The 5,439-nt window shown below is 34.5% G+C and overlaps 1 non-coding gene across 1 annotated transcript; it reads right to left on the bottom strand.

The window, feature by feature from the left end:
- Positions 1-2,882: 2,882 nt before the first annotated feature.
- Positions 2,883-3,012, bottom strand: LOC115604631. The gene has a single exon (XR_003990354.1). It is a non-coding gene; the product is annotated as a small nucleolar RNA SNORA1 (small nucleolar RNA).
- Between the last annotated feature and the right edge of the window lie 2,427 nt (positions 3,013-5,439).

Raw genomic sequence — 5,439 nt, 5'->3', positions numbered from 1 at the left:
ACAGTTTGTCAAGTTACCATCATTTTACATGTGAAGTCTCAGTTGGGTCCTAATTGTGGTGTTGGCTGTGATGTGAGAAAGTATCAGTCATCTTCATTGACATGACCATAATGTACTCAACCTTAATTAAGCCCATTTCCTAGTCGTATACCAGTTGATGGTAAAGTTTTATCTACATTATACTACTCAATTAAAAATCTTACTGTGCCTATCTTCATCTTGATTATGGTGAACTCTCTCTCTCTTTCTTCCTACCCCACCCCCCACCCCACCCCCCACACCGCCTTCCCAGCATTCATTCAAAGTTGAAGAGGACAAAAGGCCATTTTCATTAGCTGGTTAAACCTAATTTAGGGTAGCTGTTTAGAAACAAGCTGTCTACAGCTTTCAAACACATCAGCCAGTGGTTTTGGCTAGATGAAATTCAGTAATAACAAACCAATGGGCATACTATAGCTGAGCTTCACTTCCAGGATCAATACCAAAACAGTCTGAGCCCCACAAAAAAAACCAATAGCTACTTTGTAATAAACACATCAATGTTATTTTGGTTTTACCTTTGCCAATAATACTTTTTTTTTGCCTCTTAATCTCTAATATTTTACCTTTTAGTACCTTTAAGAAACAAAAATCTTTGTACATTTAACTTTACAAACGAATGCATGTAGGAACAGCCTCCCATACTTTTTACTTAAAACAGTATACTCACATTTTATATATTCAAATACATTTTATGTTCACATTCATGAAAATATTCACATTTTATTTAAAAGTCTTCAGAAGTGTCTTTAAAAAAAACATTTAACTGATTTTTTCTATATAGGGTCTTTTTTAACGTTTGCTATCTGTGCAATAGAGTATATCACTATGGCTTAAAATGGGGCATTATGTTCTCTTAGATAATGTGTCTCTAAAATCAAAAGAAACAAACAAAAAAGCAAACTTAAATATCTGTATATGGAGATAGTATTCAATGGTTTGAAGAAACTTAAAATCTATAGACATATATAAATTTTGCTACTAAAACATAGAAAAAAATAACTTTAGTAATGAAATTTAACAAAAATCCTCCCAACAGTTTGTTTTATGCTCTCTCACATCTCAAAAACTGCTAGAAAACTAATTTTTATTTATCACAGTACATACATGTGAAATTAAGCTGCTCTACAGCAAGATTAAAGTTTTACATCAGCCATCTCAAACAGGTGCCTACACACTCAGGTCTAAATACTCATATCTGAATTTTTGAATAAATGTTCATATTCTGGAATTTCTACTTGACTTGAAACTTAATGACCAAAAAGTTTGCATTAGAGTAACTTAAACCCTAAAAAATACGTTCCAATACTGCATTGTTTACAAACTCTTTATGGCTCTAGTTATTTTATTCCTACCTTGTTTTTTGCCCTTTGCCATTTGAGAAAATAGGTCTGCAGAGTTTATTTTTGGTTTGCTTTCATATAACAGAACCAAGACAGTTCTCCCAGGATTATTATAGTCTAATTGGTCTGCAAATTACAGATGGTCCATGCTACTACAGGCAGCAGTTTGCAGTTCATTCTTAATCCACAGTACATTGTGATTTCAGAAGAGATTCCCATTAAATGTTTGATGATGGAAATATGTGATTTGATGGTAAATTGCTATAAATGTTTATTTCTGTTGTTTACTTGGTAATAAGCAGTGTCTGATATTCTACTGTATATGCCTGTGTGTATGTACAAACTTGTACTCAGACAGGACTTCCTACTGCTGAAATAATAGGTGAAAAAGCTATATGCAGGCAGATCTCAGCAGTGATGCCAAATGGAAGTCAGACATACTCAGATCAGACTCCTCCTGTTAACAGGAACAGCTCTCAAAAAGCTTTCTCCTGTCCTGTGCTGAATTTCACCCTTGAAATGCTCACCTATGCTTAAACACCACAGCTCCAGATAAAACACAGCAGTATGAAGTCTCATATTAATGATATTTTAGACAGCAGCTCTGCATTTCGCATGTTCTTTCACTGTTGCTTAATTTGTATCATTAACAAAAATGTCACAGTTACTTAATTTAATTAGCTCTTTCTTAATGCTAATTTCCTCTTTCAAAAAGCCAAATGAAGAAATGCAAGTGAAAATAGTGTTTTGGTTTCATTTGCTTTTTGTGTAGTCTAGGTCTTCTACATAACTGATTTTTAAGGAAATAGGTCGCAGGAAGACTGGGCTTTTTTATAACAAGCAATAGTTTTATTTCAATGGAAATAGATTCTGAAGATTTCTTACTGTATTCACAAAATCACAGAATGGTTCGGGTTGGAAAGGACCTTAAGATCATCTAGTTCCAACCCCCTGCCGTGGGCAGACCATGTCACCCAAGGCTCTGTCCAACCTGGCCTTGAACACTGCCAAGGATGGAGCATTTACCACTTCTTTGGGCAGCCTTTTCCAGTGCCTCACCACCCTCACAGTAAAGAACTTCTTCCTAATATCTATCCTGACTTCTCCTCAGTATGAAGCAGACAGACTGTGGTCCCTTACGCTGCCTGAATGCTAATGCCAAAACAAAGTTTCTTTTGAAATCAGAGCCATAGCCCAGGTTGCAACACATCTGCCAACAGGATCTATCTGCTATGTGAGAAAATGGAGTGCTATGGCACAGAGGTACAGCTAAGGGAGATACCTGACAAAGAAAACACCTATAACATCACATTTTAAAGCTTACAAATACGCTCTAATAAACCTACAAGCTACAAGAATTCAGCACTGCAAGTGTTTTTCCTCCACCTGCTAATTCTACTTCATCTAGTAGGCAGGATGCAGAATCTAAACAAGCTCATCCTTGGGATTCTGCAGTAGCTGCATTTTCAATGACATTTGCATAGTTGTCTCACTAAGTGAACCTGTTACAGGTCTCATTGTCACCACTACAATTAACTATATAGTGAGGAAAGCACAACCTGTTCCTTTTCTAGCCACATTTTTCAATTCAGACACAGTGAGTTGTGTCTATTTGTTGAATAACGTGGCAGGGTATTCACATCTTTTGGTCTACAAACAATTTGTCTGTACCATCAGACAATAATTCACTTCAACACTGAATCATACATTTATCTTTGAATGTCTAGATATTTTCATGGAACTCAATGGGACTATTCATGAAATTAATTGCTTTTCTGGATCAGGGTCTTAAGGTATTTCTGATTTTATTGTATATCCATATATAATGTAGGAATAATTATTTGAAACTCTTTACTGTGGTATGAAAACTGGGTTATAGTAGTCACATCCTGACCCTACCTATGGAAGCTGCAAAAATCCTCCCCCATACTCTGCCACTTTTTATGTTAAAATAATTAATAAATATAGTGTTACCTATAGGTGATTCTACGATAGCAACTGCTTCAGTAAATGAAATGTTAAGAACAGATTTTTCTATTTTAGTAACTTCTTAAAGTAAAAAAATTATAATATAATTTTTAGTGGCTCCAAACCACCACTGGTATTAATAGAGCTGAAGACTGTGACTTGCTTTAGGAAATCCTCTCCGCCCTGAACATGTCCCATACACACCAAATACAGTGAGGAAAATATAATTGCTTAAAGTCACACAGCAAATAAATGACCAAGACAAGCAAAAAAACTGTGGGACTTTTCCTTATATTCAGTGATCTTGCACTGCCCCGAACCTCAACATTTTCTCCATTATCAGGCATTACAGTGTGCTTCCCTAAAGATTTCATCATCAGTCTCTGTTGTGTCTTCCATCGCTATCCATTTTTTAGGGCACGGCTATATATGCCAACTACCATACTTTAATATACAGCCTGAGAGTTATGTTGAAATAATAGACAAAAATTACTGTAGATTTTATTGAGAAAAAAATAAAATAAAATCGGGTGGCAACTTTATAAAGGTTCATACTAGTGCTTTCTTTTGCACGCTACAAGCAGTGCAAGTCAATAGAGCCCAAGAAGAAGTCATGAAATGAAAAAAATTAAGCACTTCTCTCTCTATAGCAAGATTATTGATTTAAATGGTATTCAATATTTATATTATAATAAATACAATTAGGTACTGCAGTATTCATGATGCTACAGATCAAACATGAGGAGAGATCAACTTTAATGATCATGAGAAGGAAGTAAAACAAATTTTACTAGTTATTTGAACACAATTGGTTGTGTAGGACGAGATATAGTAGCCTTTCTGAATGTACAAGTCTCATCTGCTAGCTTACAGGTATGTTGATGATTCATACAAAAAGTCAGAATTTAATTTACTATATAGAATAAATTGAACCTTCAATTTTGGTAATTTTCATAGAAAGAAATATGATCCAATAAAATCAAGCAAATTTCTTATAATGTGAGACTAGAGAATTTGTATTTACCCTGCAGCCTTTTCGAAGTAATAGAATCATTTCTCTCTTCCTCTCTTTCTCTTCTCCTCACTCACTCGCCTTACATATTTTTGTAAAAAGAGATGCTTGTGCACCTGTGCATCTGTTCAACTGCAGTGTAGGAAAAACCTCAGAACTTCTGTAGGTTTATATTTGGATACATGGTGGATGATCTTGTATTGAAATTAAACTCAAAAAACATAAGACTACTTTGGATCATGATTTAAACCCTCCATATAAAAGTGTAGATAAGCAAGGCAGAAGTGTTTATGTATATATGTTGTTTCCTAGTTTAACTCAGAGGGTCCTGATTTGTGCTTCAAAAACATAGACATTTCTGAAGAAAGTTTTAGAAAGAAAGCTTGAAGTTCCCTAAAAAAATACAGGTAGGTGAGTAGCCACCAAGTCCATAAAACAGACATATAGGAGTTCAGCTGCAATCCAGGTAAAATTTCAGCACCAATTCAGTTATAATAATTAATATATTATAGGCTTTGCAAAGCAGAAAGATATTAGACTCTCTGTAGAAAAAGACGGTGGTGACAACACAACCTGGATACTTAGGCTTCATAAATGAGTTTTTAGCACACACACAAAAAAAGAAGTAGTTAATCCTCAAAAAATTCAAAGTTTTACATGTGCAAGGGTTAAAGACACCATTTTTTATAAGCAGCAGAGAGAATTTTGTTTTGAAATGCGTGAGTAGTAACATACCCTGGACAACAACATTTATCACAAGTAATCTGAGTCAACAGAAGAACGGTTATCTAGAAAATTGCCAAACATTCACTACATTTTTAAAGAAACTTTAAAAGTTTCAGTTTATTCATTGAGTTACATATTCATACAGAAACAGCATATAATGGTCCAAATGAAGAGAAAGGACATTTTTGCAACTCAGAACTCAAACAAAAAAAAGCATGTATGTTCTCTTTCATTCTCATCCTCTTTAACTACTTCTGCTTAGAAAAAAATATAAAAAGTTTAAAGGAGAGTAATTTAATCTGGTTATGCAAGTGTCATGATGTGGCATTAGCATCACTTACTCTCATTGCA

This window comes from Strigops habroptila, chromosome 2, assembly GCF_004027225.2.
Source record: "Strigops habroptila isolate Jane chromosome 2, bStrHab1.2.pri, whole genome shotgun sequence".
NCBI lineage: Eukaryota > Metazoa > Chordata > Aves > Psittaciformes > Psittacidae > Strigops > Strigops habroptila.
This window is presented reverse-complemented; position numbering and strand designations above follow the sequence as displayed.